This window comes from Rutidosis leptorrhynchoides, chromosome 7 (genome assembly GCF_046630445.1).
Source record: "Rutidosis leptorrhynchoides isolate AG116_Rl617_1_P2 chromosome 7, CSIRO_AGI_Rlap_v1, whole genome shotgun sequence".
Classification (NCBI taxonomy): Eukaryota; Viridiplantae; Streptophyta; class Magnoliopsida; order Asterales; family Asteraceae; genus Rutidosis; species Rutidosis leptorrhynchoides.
The window spans coordinates 172,298,725-172,316,559 of record NC_092339.1 but is presented as its reverse complement, the minus strand read 5'-3'; the positions used below and the strand labels follow the sequence as shown (position 1 = coordinate 172,316,559).

General features: G+C 30.4%; 1 non-coding gene across 1 annotated transcript; it reads right to left on the bottom strand.

Annotated features, from left to right (window-relative positions):
- Window positions 1–15,463: 15,463 nt before the first annotated feature.
- On the bottom strand, window positions 15,464–15,569 carry LOC139860670 (small nucleolar RNA R71). Its single transcript, XR_011763300.1, has one exon. It is a non-coding gene; the product is annotated as a small nucleolar RNA R71 (small nucleolar RNA).
- Window positions 15,570–17,835: the final 2,266 nt, after the last annotated feature.

Sequence of the window (17,835 nt, the reverse complement as noted above, 5' to 3'; positions counted from 1 at the left end):
TTAAAAATTATGACTGTAATAGTCGTATTTTGGCTTCATGAACTCAATATTTGCTTTTGAAATTTATAGCTTTTTAGATCACGATTCCTAAATAAAATATGTTTTAAAACTTACCTAGAATCTTTCTCCATCCTCAATTGAAACAGAATTTTAAGAACAAGCTTGAATTTTCACAAAGAACAGACGTGTTGACTTTTTAGAACTAAAGTTTGACTCGAAAATTCACAATCAATAAAAGGAATTGGGTCACGAAACTTTGCAGATAGTTGGAATAGATCAATCCTAACAAGATGGCTTTAATAGTTTTTGAAATTGAAATAGAATCTGTGATATGATGTGTTGAGTTCAAGAACAGGGTATCGTGCTTATTTCTGTTTTAAAAAATTCAATTTTGATTCTGTTTTCACTCGAAATGTATTACTAAAGAATGATATAGAGGTTATAAGACATAATTACAGCTAATGAGACACAATTACATTTGTTTTGTAGTTTGATTTTGCTCGACGAGAAGTACACTGATATATTCAATCAGATATTGAAATAAATAAAGAAATAAAAAGCTGAACTTTGATGTTGATCGATTCTTTGGTTGCATTGTGATCTGAGACTGACTTCTAACAACCTAGAGATAGAGTTAAAAATTATCCACAGTTTGATGGTGAAGCATAAAAGCATACGTATCTATTTTGTATATATATGTATAATATAATACAGTATACTATATAAATGGCTGTATATAAATAATTGCATTTTAGGTATATAGGTACTTATGTATCTGATTTCCTTTGTTTATATATATATATATATATATATATATATATATATATATATATAATTCATAAGTTTTGATAATTATTAAATATATTAATACTATTAATAATATTATTAATAATTAATAAATTTATTGATAAATTGACTAGTGAAATATAGGATAAATAATAAGATGATGATGATAATTTTAATAAGGTTAATTAATAATAATGATAATAAAATTATATTAATAATCTTTTTCATGATACTAATAATAATACTAGTTATAATAATATTATTAATATTATTAATGATAATATTAACATTAGTAATATTATTAATAATACAATTTAAACATATCACACTTTATGTATACATACATTTTATATTAGAAGTAACAATATTACTAATACAAATATTAATAATAATAATAATAATAACAATAATAATAATAATGAAAGTAATGATAATAATATTAATGTATCAATTAGATTCAAACTTGTAATTTAATATAATACTAAATATTATTTTACTTTTTAAATTAAAGTATACTTTATTAATTCAAAGTATTATATATATATATATATATATATATATATATATATATATATATATATATATATACAACAAGTTTTCTTGAATCGTCAGCACAGTCATATGGTAATTGAAAATATGAACACAATTCAAAATTGTTAAGACTTCAATCTTAACAGACTTTGACTATCGTGTCAGAAACATTAATTTAATTAAAGATTAAGTTTAAATTTGGTCGGAAATTCCCGGGTCGTCACAGTACCTACCCGATAAAGAAATTTCATCCTGAAATTTGATTAGGATGATCATAGATGACAATAAGTATGTTTTCATGACACATACGAGTTGGAAATTAGAGTTTTATCATCAATGAGTAATAAGGATAAAACAATTTGACTTTTGTGAAGAGTACGAGTGAAGCTATCACAAAAGAGTGAAATGAGTAAATACAGATTTGTCTTAACTATTGACTTAGTCACTGTTGAATTTCTGGAATTCAAGGAATTTAAAGAAAATCTTCGAATCTATAAAAGATCTGATTCTTCGACAATTCAGGAAATTAGGATTCTCTTTAATTTAATGTGATCATCTGCCTCAATCGCTACGTCTGATATTTCGCTATAAATCTACCCTCTTTGTTTCCTTTATATTTTGGAGTTCCATCCTTTTTGTTTTCTCTTCCCAAGTTTAAGTTAAGTGAAAAATGGTCTAGAATTCAAAGGTATGAAGTTTGGAATGAACATAACTAATGTTCTGAGAGAGAAATTGTAATAGCATGATCTTGATTGGTTAGATTACCAGTTGTCAAGAGAAAAGATAGAACTATCAAGAAATTATGTTCTCGATATGTTTATATATTATATTGAATGTAAGAGTCGTGTAACATGGCACATGATGACGTTATGATCTGTGAATCATCATGTCCCGTTAGAAACTCAGCATGACTTACTGTAATATAATCACGTTGATCAAGTGTCATTATATTATACTAACTCATGCGTCAATTTCCAACACTACTTCAAAACATTCATAGTTCAAACTCTACGTTTTCAGAGATTTAGAAACTAAAACAGTTTTCTTTTATGATATAACACAGATAGCGCGGAGAGATTTATTAATATCGGACAAGAATATTTATGAAGATATCTTCAAAAATATTGAGGATATTTATAAGGAAAGATACGATAACATCGTAGAATTTTAGATTCAAAGTGTGATGAAGAAATTCATTCACAATGATTTAGAGCGATTAAGGAGTAAGGTAATCGCTAAAGATTTCATCAAAAACAGAATCATCAGGATTCTTTATGTACAAGTTTAGTCCTTGTAATTTGTTCAGAGTTTCAGGATGAGAGATCATAATTCTAAGGGATAAATGTTATAGGTATATATAACTTTTGATGTAGAAACGCTACGAGATTCAAAATACTGATTGCTGATTTCCCGATACTTGGTATGGCAATTCTCGTTACAAGATGCAGATGAGTTCATGATAAGACTTCAATAGATAAATATAGTGATTTGTTGAAGAGATTTAATCCAAGGAGCAACGAGGTTGTTGGTACGTCTGCTGATAATATGATGGAATATAAAAGGTTCCCCGGTAACAATAAAAGAGCACACATATATATCAAGGTTATAATAAGGTTGTTTCGAACGAAAAATCGAAGTTGACTTGCTGAAGCTGTGACAAAATTGGCTAATTTGGAAAGAGATTGCAAAGTTATTTTTGGTAATAGTAACGCTAAAGGAATTAGCACAGCTAGGCGTTATACGTTTACTCAGTTTCCGAGAGTTTTTCAGGTGCAATACTATATACATAAATCTTTCTTTCCGTAGATGAAGTGCGGTTGGTTCATCCTCTTGTTTGAGGTGTTTTCAAGAATCATGAAAGGTTTGAACGCGGATTGTAATCGTCAAGATACAAATGAGGTTTTAGATGTAATCAAGTGGCAAACTTGAAGAATTGTTTAGTTTCATATGTTATAATCAATATTTTAATTTATTTTAATTGTCCAATGTCGATAGTCCACAGTCGATAGTCCACAGTTAACAGTCCAATAATTCATATATAGTTTAATATATAATATTCGAATTAATTAATACATATCATGACCCGTGTATATGTCTCAGACTCGATCACAACTCAAAGTATATATATTATTGTAGAATCAACCTCAACCCTGTATAGCTAACTCAAGCATTACTGCATATAGAGTGTCTATGGTTATTCCAAATAATATATATAGATGCGTCGATATGATATGTCAAAACCTTGTATACGTATCTCGATATTTAAAGTGCGTAAAATAAATAACAGAAATTAAATGACGATAATTAAAATTGTGAGAATATAAATTGCGATAATTAAATTGCGATAAATAAAATGTAATCAGTTAGCTAGGAACAGTTAGCTAGGAACAGTTAGCGTGAATTCTTAACAAAATTTCTCATAGTTAATTTATTTGTTTTTCTAACAAATTTTATTTTGTCCAATGTTTTCTTCATTATGCCACTTGTTGGATTCTGGTAAATCAAAATCCAAATATGAAATTGGATGAAAATGGTTATTCTGCGGTGAACGGATACGTATATCTGTGGATGTAAGTAGGATAGTAAATGACTGTTGAATTAGATTCGAAGAATGTATAGTTTAACTTATTAATGTGAAATCTAAATATTCCTCGGGTATTACCTACCCGTTAAAATATTTTCACCATTAACAGTTTGTACAAAAGAATTTTTAATTACAATCTTTATGAAAATATATATACATATATATTTTCTTCAGATGTAATCATGGATTTAATGAGTTAATATAATATTGAATTCATCTGATTTATGGTTAGAACTAGAGTACATAATCTCTAAAACATTAGAGATTACATAATCATCATGTCGAAAGAAGATAAATGATGTATAACGTCATGTAGAACGATGATTATGCTCGAGGTACCGATTGTGAGGTTGAGACGTGTAATGTTGAGGCTTGTTTTGTCGGTGGTACTGGTGCTGTCGGTGCTGATGTTGGTGGAACTGTTGGTGCCGGTGATACTGCTGGTGCTTGTAAATTCTGCACAATTCTCCAAAGCCACTACTCGAGCACGAAGCTCGTTGACTTCTTCTATCACGCCGAGATGATTGTCGGTTGGAATGAGGAGATGAATAAGGTTTAGAATTCGAAATATTATATAATCGTTGCGACCTAGAAATGAGAGTGAAAATGGTGTTTCGGACTGGTTCGCCGGTAAATGATTCAGGTTCTTCGCCAAGAGGGAAATTTGTTGAATGGAAAGGATCGCCTACTTTTCGTCTCCATTGATTTAGTCGACTACGAACCCATCAGATGAATTGGAGATGGATGATTGGTTGATTCATTCTGGTGACACTGCTTTCAGAGCTTAGGTGAAACTCCATATCGAAATAGCTGTCGGAATTCGAGGAATTCGAACATATTGAGGGATTCATCTCGTACGATTAGATGAAGGATTTTCGATAAGAAATAGATTATAGGATGTAGATTAGTACCCTACAATACATAATTTACATATGCATATATAATACTAAAATCCCATAAGTTATGGAGGAATCTACGGAAGCAGTCAGGCAAAGGTAACAATACCAGATACGCTAAGATATGAATTTATCTATACACTATCTATGCAATATAGGCAGTAAGATGTGTCTAGACTTTAAGGATGATAAGCAAATAATTTTCGACACTAAATGATAAGCAAAACTTTTGACATGCAGACACGGTCGAAGTCCAGACCCACTAATGCATCTAAACAACTATCAGTTAGACACACTAATGTAAGACCTGGTCCGCTAAGACCACCGCTCTGATACCAACTCTAATGACCCGTCCTAATCCATCTGGACGAATACATTACAATTTATTACATCGCGAGATACTTGACCTCTATATGATACATTTTACAAACATTGCATTCATTTTTAAAAGACAAACTTTCATTACATCGAAAGTTGACGGCATGCATACCATTTTATAATATATTCAACTATAATTGACTTAATAATTATCATGATGAAGTCAACGACTCGAATGCAATGTCTTTTGAAATATGCCATGAATGACTCCAAGTAATATCTCTAAAATGAGCAAATGCACAGCGGAAGATTTCTTTCATACCTGAGAATAAACATGCTTTCAAGTGTCAACCAAAAGGTGGGTGAGTTCATTAGTTTATCATAAACATTCATTTTCATCATTTTAATAGACCACAAGATTTCATTTTTTCCATAAATATACATATCATATCAGGCATTTCGCAAACTGCATAGAGATAAAAAAACATTCATATGATGAACAACTGGTAACCGACCTTAACAAGATGCATATAGAATATCCCCATCATTCCAGGACTCCCTTCGGACATGATAAATTCGAAGTACTAAAGCATCCGGTACTTTGGATGGGGCTTGTTGGGCCCAATAGATCTATCTTTAGGATTCACGTCAATTAGGGTGTCTGTTCCCTAATTCTTAGATTACCATACTAAAAAGGGGCATATTCAGTTTAATAATCCAGCCATAGAATGTAGTTTTGAGTACTTGTGTCTATTTCGTAAAACATTTATAACAGCAGCGCATGTATTCTCAGTCCCAAAAATATATATTGCAAAAGCATTTAAAAAGGGAGCAAATGAAACTCACTCTACAATATTTTGTAGTAAAAATATTCATACGATGATACTGAACAATGCAGGGTTGGCCTCGGATTCACGAACCTATATCATTCGTATATATATATATTAAAACATATTCTTGTAATCGAACAAATATATATATTATTATTGGTGATACAATTTTTATATTATTAATTTATATCTTTCATTATTACTATGTAAAAATATAACTTTTGTTATGTTATATGTATCAAATATTTTATATGTATATATTTCATTTGTTTGTTATGAAAGTAATTATATATCAATACTAAAATAATATTAGTAGTGATTAAAATAATGATAATGTTAATACTAGTGTTATTAATAACGATAATAATATTAATGATTTTATTAATAATAATATAAATGATAGTTTTAAATGATAACTTTATAATAACGTTAATAACAGTTAATTTTATTTAAATGAAAAAGTTTATTAATAATGATAATGAAATTAATAATTTTTATATTAATACCTGATACTTAATAATAATAATTATTATAGCAATTTCATTACTAGTGATAATATTAATATCAATACTTATGTTAATCATAATCAAAATCTTCATGTTTAATTTGTGAACTAATAATTAAAACTTCTATATCATCAATTCATAATCCAAGTCATAATAGTAGTACTTATTAATAATAATCATACTAATAATAATATTTAGTGGTAATACTAGTATTAGTAATGATAATGATATTAATTTTAATGATAATAATAATACTAAATAATAATTTTAATAATTAATGATATTTATAAAAATAACAAAAATGATAAGTGTAATAATAATCACTATATTAGCAATAATACTCATAATAACAATACTAATAATAATAATAATAATAGTAATAATAATAATAATAATAATAATAATAATAATAATAATAATAATAATAATAATAATAATAATAATAATAATAATAATAATAATGATAATAATAATAAAAGTAATCATGAAATCAAATAACTACCTCAAAATAGGCTTTTTACAAAAAATAACGACCCAGCTAGGACTCGAACCCGAGACCTCTCATTCCCCCGCTAACACCTTAACCATTCGTCTGTTGTTGTTTTCCTGATTAAACACTTGAACCAATTAAATTTAACCCACGATTTAAACTATTCTATCTTCTTCACCATGAATCAAATCGACCAGAAGATAATTCCTCATAACAGTAAATAACTAATTTGATTTTTAGGACTCTCAAACAAAACAGAACTACTATGATTTAGTTGAATGAAATTGAATAACAGCAAATTAAAAATTATGACTGTAACAATCGTATTTTGGTTTCATGAACTCAATATTTGCTTTTGAAATTTATAGCTTTTTAGCTCACGATTCCTAAATAAAATATGTTTTAAAACTCACCTAGAATCTTTCTCCATCCTCAATTGAAACAGAATTTTAAGAACAAGCTTGAATTTTCACAAAGAACAGACGTGTTGACTTTTTAGAACTAAAGTTTGACTCAAAAATTCACAATCAATAAAAGGAATTGGGTCATGAAAATTTGCAGATAGTTGGAATAGATCAATCCTAACAAGATGGCTTTAATATTTTTTGAAATTGAAATAGAATCTGTGATATGATGTGTTGAGTTCAAGAACAAGGTATCGTGCTTATTTCTGTTTAAAAAATTCAATTTTGATTTTTTCTGTTTTCACTCGAAATGTATTACTAAAGAATGATATAGAGGTTATAAGACATAATTACAGCTATTGTGACACAATTGCATTTGTTTTGTAGTTTGATTTTGCTCGACAAGAAGTACACTGATATATTCAATCAGATATTGAAATAAATAAAGAAATAAAATCTGAACTTTGATGTTGATCGATTCTTTGGTTGCATTGTGATCTGAGACTGACTTCTAACAACCTAGAGATAGAGTTAAAAATTATACACAGTTTGATGGTGAAGCATAACAGCATACGTATCTGTTTTGTATATATATGTATAATATAATACAGTATAATATATAAATGGTTGTATATAAATAATCGCATTTTAGATATATAGGTACTTATGTATCTGATTTCCTTTGTTTATATATCTATTTATATATATAAATCTATTTATATATATATATATATATATATATATATATATATATATATATACATACATACATAATTCATAAGTTTTGATAATTATTAAATATATTAATACTATTAATAATATTATTAATAATTAATAAATTTATTGATAAATTGACTAGTGAAATATAGGATAAATAATAAGATGATGATGATAATTTTAATAAGGTTAATTAATAATAATGATAATAAAATGATATTAATAATCTTTTTCATGATACTAATAATAATACTATTTATAATAATAATATTAATATTATTAATGATAATATTAACATTAGTAATATTATTAATAATACAAATTAAACATATCACACTTTAAGTATACATAAATTTTATATTAGAAGTAATAATATTACTACTACAAATAATAATAATAATAATAATAATAATAATAATAATAACAATAATAATAATAATGAAAGTTATGATAATAATATTAATGCATCAATTAGATTCAAACTTGTAATTTAATATAATACTAAATATTATTTTACTTTTTAAATTAAAGTATACTTTATTAATTCAAAGTATTATATATATATATATATATATATATATATATATATATATATATATATATATATATATATATATATATATATATATATATATATATTCATATATATATATATATTTATTTACAACAAGTGTTCGTGAATCGTCGACATAGTCATAGGGTAATTGAAAATATGAACACAATTCAAAATTTGGTCGGAAATTCCCGGGTCATCACACAGGTACTATCAACGAGGTTAAACAAACTTGGCGACCTGCACAAAGCTCAAAAACAAAATTAGTTCAAAGTGAGAACCCAAGCCCGAATGGCAGTGGGTTTCCCGTCGACACCAACAACCTGTAAATCCACCCATTTTCCTGTGGATCTCGACGATGTCGTAATCACATCATCACCACTTGAACTACCACCTCCATCAGACTTAGCTTTCCAAACCTGACGCTTAGATGGCGATTGTTTATGATAAACAGTAGCCGAGTTAAAGTTAGGAGGTGCGAAAGTTCTGAAAGTTGGGGTGGAAGCACGTTTCTTAATAGGAGAGGCTGAACGATTCTTGAAAAGTCTATTGTTCTTCAATTTTGACCTAGACAAATTTTCATTAAAAGTTTGGTTCAGGTCAACCTTCCTATATGGTGTACGAGACCTCTTTGGACAATTCCATTCAACATGTCCTAATTCTCCGCAATCAAAACATGTTTTACGGTCAGCCAATTTACCTGAATAATGACCTGCTCTCCTGTCAAGTCTACACTAGTGACTCACAGTCTGTCTATGTGGAGGTATGTACCTATTTTCGACATTCGGAGTCTTTATAGGGACCTCAGGGATAGTCTTGTATTCTAGGTCTCCTTCCTCAGTAACAGGCTTGGCCACCGAATTGTGATCAGACTTAACCTTGAATTTTGATTTAGAATTATAGGACTTAGATTTAGAGGCCTTTCTTGGTTTTAACTCAGGTCTCTCAACAGGTTTTGACACAATCTCCTCAACTGTCTCATCATTAGAAAGAACTTCGTCAACAACCTTAGGCACACTGCTAGTCTTAGAACTCTCACTCTTAAAAAGTTCTTCAGGTGGTGGAGTAAAAACATACTCATTTTCTAAGTTCAGTCCTTTCTCATACTTAATAGGTGTTTGAAACACAAGCTTCTCCTTAGATTTCCTAGACTTCTCAACTTTTCTTGGTTTTGGTTTCTTACTAGCACTCATCCTACGAGCATTCTCAGGATTTTTCAAAATGGTGATGGGTTTAGTCATAGGTCGGAATGGTTTGCTGTTTTTCTCAGTGTCAATATCAGTATCTGACTCTGTTTCATAGACACTTTCTAGCGGTTTCTTAACCTCTACCTTCTCACTCTTATCCTTAAATTCAACTGGTGTCTCATTAGACTCACCATATTGGTGTTCTACAACTAGATCCTTACTCTTCTCAACAGGCTTATTGACATACTCATCCATAAGCAGTGGTGCAACCTAATTATAGCTTATCCCTTGGGTTTTAGGATGTTTCAAAGTTTGTGTCACGTATGACATTCTCTGCCAATTATCAATCCTAGCCTTTTCTGATTCATACTTAAATTATATGAATCTTTTTCTACCTTAAGTGCTTCTATCTGGCTCAGATACAGGTGAATCACTTTCTCATCATCTACAATAGTTGATTTTAAATGACCTACCTAATTCTCTAAGGACTTAATAACATCAACATACTCTTTCTGCTTATTAAGGTAGTAAAGAGCATCATCATAGTTCTTCCTATTTTTCTGATTTTCTACACTTAAGTTCTTAAGTTCAAGCTTAAGGTTTGGACAATTCTCACAAGTTACAGGAATCTGATTAAGCCTAGAGATAACACACTCAAGTCTATCAATCTCCTGCTTAAAATCAACACATTTAGAACAAACAGAAGTAGGTTCATTACATACCTTATCATTACTTGAAGTGTTGGCCATGAATGCACAGTTGGTAGTCGAGTTCGAGACCTCAATTTCAGATTCTGACCGAGAACTGTCTGACACTATCTCCAGCTTCTTAATACTATCAGCAACAACATTCATAATTGGCTCTTCTTCCCTAGGCGGATTTTCAATCTCAATAGCAGCATCACCACTGTCATCTGAAGATTCATCTTTAAAGCAAACACTAACCATCTCAACCTCATTCTTAAACCCGGATGCAGACACATCGTTTATCTTAAAATCTTGAAGTATATTCTTTCTAGTACATTGCTCCAATTCCTTCTCTCTCAACTTGGAATTAAGTGAATTGAGAGTGAGAACCTTATTTGTAGCCCACGCTCTTGATTCAAGCTGCTCAAAGTATGCATCCCATTTCTTTGGCAATCCATCTTTTAGAACTTTTACACCTTTAGATTGTGTCACCTAGATTCCACAATTTTCCTTTTTGGACAATAGATGACAATACCTCGCTATCGTATCTTCTAAACTCTCAGTACTCAGTGCCTTAAAATTTTTCCATTCCTGTTTCAAAGCCATACGCTCTCTTCCTTCATTTCGTTACACGAGTAAAACATTTGAATATCTTTAAACTCTGACAAAAACTAGCGAAATCTCAATGAAAAACTACTAATAATTGACTATCGGAGTCAATTGGATAAATGAATCAAGATTTCTCGTGAAAACTCGACGAAATCTAAATACCCGAAAAATTCGCGAAATTCTGAAAAGCGGTCAAAGTTTGACCTTTCGGTCCAAGGCAACTATGGTCAACCTAAAATAAACTCGGAATAAGATTGGTCAACTTTTCGTAATTCATATCGAATAATCAGAAGAAAATCACTTTCAGTTAAGTTCTCAAAAAAAAAAAAAAAACTACACAAAATGGTTTACACTAATTTAAAATTTTGGATGAGTAAAAACATTTCACAAAACTTTTACTAGAATTTAATAAGTGTACTTTCAAGTTGATCAACTTTTCACACCTGTGCCTTATCAAAAACAACTTGCCTTTTCATTTACTAGACACCTCCAAGGTGGGCCCTACGATAATCACCAACTATGTTTTTTTAATTTTTATTTTTGCCTTTGTCGGCATCACCCTACATCAATTCTCTATTTTCTTTTGTTTGAGACCCACATGAAAAGCTCACTCAATTATTTCATCTCTTTTATGAATTCTTCTTCTTCTCTCTTCTTTGTTGTTGACCGAAGATTCTCACAAAAAAATAAAAATAATAACGAGTAGAGTAACACCTGCAACTTTCAATTATCCCTTAAAAAAAATCCAGAAGTCTTCTTCCTTCACAATAAATAGCCACGCTCACAAATTGTAACCTGCAACCACTATTTTTTATTATTTCAGAAAAAACAGTCGGTCGATGAAGAGAGACAATCGATCGAGGGTTACACGATCGGTCGACTGTCGTATCGTCACTCAGCCGAGGTTCGAGTATCAAACGGTTTACTAGTAAAGACAATCGGTCGATGGAGTTAAGTCAGTCGGTCAAGGAGGAAAGACAATCGGTCGAAGGAGCTTCATAACTGGTCGAGGGTGTTACACAATCGGTCGATTGAAACGAGACACTCGATCGAGTGTAGGATACAATTGGTCAAGGGAGAAAATGGGGTGTTCTTGGTGATTTTCGCAGAATCCGTTAGGTTTAGCGGTGGTTCGTGGTGGTTCACGGCGGAGATGACTCAAAACACGAAATTAAGATCTGAAAACTTGCAGATAGTGCTAACAAACGATTTCTAATACTTCTGCAATTTTAGATTTTGGAAAATCATACAAGATCTGACAAACCCGATTGTTTTTTAGAACGAAAATTTTGAAACAAAAACTCAGGTTTTTCAATGGATACGAAACCAAAATGAGATCTGTAAATTGGAACCTGTTTGTATGATGACAATGAAGATATATCACTAATCAATTCGAACTTAACACCCAAAAATTGAGTTTTTCAATTTTAGTACCAAAAACATGAAAAATACCCAAAAAATTCAATTTTTTTAACAACTCAAAAATTTAATTCGCTGTAAATGATTCGATCCTACAACCGTATGCTCTGATACCACTTTTTTGGAGATAATCAGATCTTCGGATCGATGTTCTAGTGAATCGTTGACTTTCGGGTGTCGATTTAGTCGAACCGGATCGTATAGATCGGATTAGATCAACGCCTAGAGTCGTTATTCGACTTGGGTGGGTTTTTGGATCTGATCTTGATGGAGAGAAAACAACTAGGAGCAGTTTATGGTTATGGGATCATTAGCCACGAATGAATACATACGCTCCCTTATATACTCATATGGGCCGACAGTCGATCGTCGAGCCCATCTGCTTTAAACTTGTACCGGTTGATATGAACTCGGGACTTTTATGCACCAACAATATCAGTAGAATCGAACCTATAATTAAAGCTTAAGATAATCCTAAAGTGAAGGAGTAGTGGTTTGTTACCTAATTTTGGGTTTCCTAGTTTATAAGATAAAGTAAAGTAAATGCGATAAAATTTGTAATTCAGATAAGGTTAAAACAAGTGCATACTATGAATTCGTCAGTTACTTTGTCGGGATTATGGAATGTTGGCTCATGAATGGGTAGTGACCTTGTATTCATTACACTAGTTCTAAATGCCCCTGTCATAAGACATGTCACTGGGTAATGCGTTAGGCTTGAAGATTCTGAATAGACAACAACGTCCCTTACCCCTGACGCCTGTGCATTCTGACTACAGGCATACACGTTCAGAAGGCTCATCCGATTGAGCGACTCGGTTGGATGACGTATTAACATTCCACAAAGGTCTAAATTTTCTTAAGCTTAATAGAATACATGGTTTGCCATATCCGAGAGACATGATGTGTTTCGATGCTTTCGTTAATGATTGGGTTTAAAAGATAGTTAGGCCCTTAAAAGAGTTCAACCATAAAGAATACCATGGCCAAGTTGAGTTTGACTTCCATGAATAAGTTCGGTTATCCTAACGGTCCAATCCTTTATGTATTTAATCAAACAATTCTTTAATTAACTAAGAATCCCTCAAGCGGGGTGCAATGCTGGAGACCGCGTTATGGTGAAGTGTACTAATCAGCACTGACCGGGTTTCATGGCCTTACTTAGTAGACGTACAGCTTACAACAACCGATGTACTTCAGCGTGCACGTACGAAGTTTAAATGCTTGGTGACTACACTAGCATGGTATAGTACCGACAACGTTCTAGGGGTCTAGTTAGATGTTTCACTATGAAAGAGTCCTCATTCGGAATCCAAGGCTCGATGGACTTACTACAACCGGTGTGCCTTAGTCAAACTTATGTTATATCCGATAGACTTCTCTTACCAATGGGTGACACAGATAGTGTACTCTAAATTGGGGTTCACGACTTCCCAATAACAGAGCCGATAACTACATTCTATTAGTTGGAAAAACGATTGAGTTTAAAGCATAATTGAAAAACATTTCGACAACATACACAAACCATAATATTATTTCGGCATTATAACTGACTACATCATAGCATACACTAAAGATAACTACTCGCCAATCATGACAACAATATCACAAGGCATAATAATGGATGACATTATATAAAGACAAAGGATAGAAGTACCAGTAGATTAAACGAGTTCTGAATACAAAAATGACAACTTCAATCTCCAAAACGCTCCTAATATAATCTTCGGTGTTCTTCTCCGGGTACTAGGTTTCCCGCACCCAGTCTATGACTAATATTATAGAAAGAGAGAGAAAGAAGTGAATTGAAGTGTGTGTAAAAATGGATGACAAAGACTCTTTAAATAGAAGTGAAATTTGCTTGCAAACAGCTGACAGGCCATTTGGCAAGCCGCTTGGCAAGCCGTTTGCAGGGCCCGTTTGCAATGGTGAACCATATTCGATGCCCGTTTGCCTGGGCCGTTTGGCAAGCCGTTTTCTATTGTGGCAGGCCGTTTGAAAAGCCATTTGGCAAGCCGTTTGGCCTGCTCTAGTTTGCTGAATTCACTGGAACGTAACTTGATTTCCTTGATCGTAGCTTGGTTTCTTGTCTTTCACCGTTTTTGCTCTAGAATCTTCGTTTTAGCTCCGATTCTCTTGATTCTTTTTGCACTGTCTTCGTAATTATGTGATCTTCAATTTCAACCGACGAAGCGGGTATTTTGGCGATAAAGCTCAGAACTTTATTGTTTTTGGGCTTTAATACTGGGTGAAAATGTGACTTTTTAGCCGATATCAAACATGATCCCTGAATTGTTATTATTTTAATGAAGATGATGAACAGGACTCTGGGTGAAATTTTTAAGAAACTTCACGGACCAATTTTGTATTTTTAACTAACAATCATTAATGAATTTGACGAATATTACACCAATTTTAAATATTTTGAACACGTAATCCTTTTCTTGCGCAGAAATAAAATTGAAGTCTTTTTCGGGCTTGTGCAAATTGGGGGTAACGTTGATTGTCAAATTGGGTAACTTATGTTACCTTTTCGGGCCATTTACCCTTATAAATCACTAAGGTTATGCTATTAAGATTTAGTCCGGATTAAAATCACTTAAAAATCCTAACTACAAAGATCATTCAATGTAATCACACGATTATGATGCCAAACTACCACTAAATTACCGCATAAACATTCAACTCAACCACTTGAAATTAAATACCTACATGTCTAGATCACTTAAGGTGTTGAAGTACACATTATCTACCACTACTTATCTCACAATAACTAGTTGATAACATGTATAATCAAATTAAAGTAGATACCATGCATAAAAATGGGTCTTTAATCAAACTTAATAAAACCAAATCATTCAAACATTAAAATCCATAAAAATAAGAACAAATCATAGTCAAAAGCAAGTACATCTGAGCAAACACTAGAGGGTTTCTAAAACTGTTACACCTCAAACTGAAATTTCTAATTCTAGACAAAAGAATTACGAGACGTTATATGCTGCATGGGTTCGATTTGGTCAATTAATGAGAACATGTCCGCAACATGGGTTAACTACTTTTCAAATTGTTACTAATTTTTTTATAAATGGTGTGATATTGTGACCAGAAGGGATATTGACACTTAGCTAGAGGTAACATTATGAGCAAAACTACTGATGAAGCCCACACGTTAATTAATAAGTTGTTGCTCTTCGCATGAATGGCACCAGGATCTAGGAGTTTCTTGTTCTATTATTGCTATAGGATATGATTCGGAAGATGTGTTAAAGGCAATGAACGTTGAGTTATGGAACTTAAGTAGGCGTATGGAGAAGATTACTAAGGAGATTCATGTGATAAAAGTTGGTTGTGAAAAATGCAATGGTCCACATTTAACTAGAGATAGTGTTTATAGTTTGAGTATGGAGCAAGTTGAAAATGTTTCTTATGCTGGTCAAAACTTTCAAAATGGGAACCCCAACTTTCGTCAATCCAACAATTATCAAACTCCTTATCCAAATACTTTTAACTATCCACCAGGTTTTTATCAAACTAGAGCACCATTCATTCGAAACCATCCTTCCACCAATCAACAAGAAAAATGTCCAAATCTTGATGAAAACATCCTTACATTTATCAAAAACCAAAATGAAGCCAACGATGTAATCAAATCCCAATTATCCTAAGTTCAAAATAACCATCAAGCTTCAATCCAGAACTTAGAGCGTAACGTTACTAAGATTATTCAACTAGTTGAAGGAAAAATTTCTTCTAGTTCAGAGAAACCTAAGCAAGTTCAACTTTAGAAGGTGAATGTTGTTTGTAAATTTATTGATGAATGGGGAAGTGATGATGAAGTGAAGGTTGAGGAAGAAGTTTCTGAAGGTAGTGAGTATGAATTGTGACGACCCGGAAATTTCCAACCAAATTTAAACTTAATCTTTATATGATTTCGATACGATAAGAAAAGTATGTAATGTTGAGTCTAGGAAATTTTGAAACGATGTTCATATATTCAATTGACCTTCGACTGCTCTCGACGATTCACGAACGATTTGCTTGTAAATAAATATGTATTAAATATATATATATATATATATATATATATATATATATATATATATATATATATATATATATATATATATATATATATATATATATATATATATATATATATATATATATATATATATATATATATATATATATATATAAACATAAGATCATATAATAAATTGAAATAATAAAATACAATTCAATCAATTGAGTTAATTATGTAAAATAATACACAAGATAAAAAGTTGTTATTTAAAATGAAGCTATATGTAAATATATATATAATTTCTATGTATAATTATTAATATATTATAAAATATATAAATTGTATAAATAATAATTACTCAATAACAGTTATTATATAATATAAGTAATAATACATATATAATATAAGGATAAATATAGTTGTTATAATAATATCGTTATTACTTTCGATATCAATACTAGCATTATTAATATTATTTTAAATATATATAATCTATATATGTGAATTTGATATATATATAAATTGTTATAGTATTGTTATTATTAATAATATTATTATTATTAGTATTATTATTATAATTAGTATTATTATTATTATTGTTATTAATATTAACATCAATATTATTAGAAATTATAATTTGTATTTTTAATTGAAATATATGATTTATTATATTTAGTATTATAAGTAATGATAATATTGTTATTATTATTTCTTTGTATTATTATTGTTATTAATATTAATATCCTTATTATTATTATAACTCTTAATATTATTATCATTAATACATAGATAACTATTAATATTAGTTAAAATCTAATTTATGTAAACAAATATATAAAATTACAGTTATTTACAAATATAGATATAGATATACTTAAATACGTGTCTATATACAAATTCCAGTATGGATATATAATTAAATACTTAAATACGGTATAGATACATAAAAACTGTAAACGCATTTTAAATACAAAAAGAATACGTATTCTGTTTTCAATCGTTTTCCAACTATTGTTGATTTGTTTCCTGTCTAACAATTAGTACAAAATCAGTGTTTAATCACCATATCAATCCAAAATCTGATAGCAGTTACCATCTCCTTTTAATTTTTTTATTTATCTTCGGTACCTGCTGAAACTTTTTGTCAAATCATAATTGATATAAAACTCGATTAAATCTATTGTTAAGTAGTACTATTCGACATACATTATTAGTTACCAACTCTAAATATCCTTTACAGTCTTCAAATTGTCGAAATTAATCAGAAAAGGGGAAGAAAACAGGAGACGGGC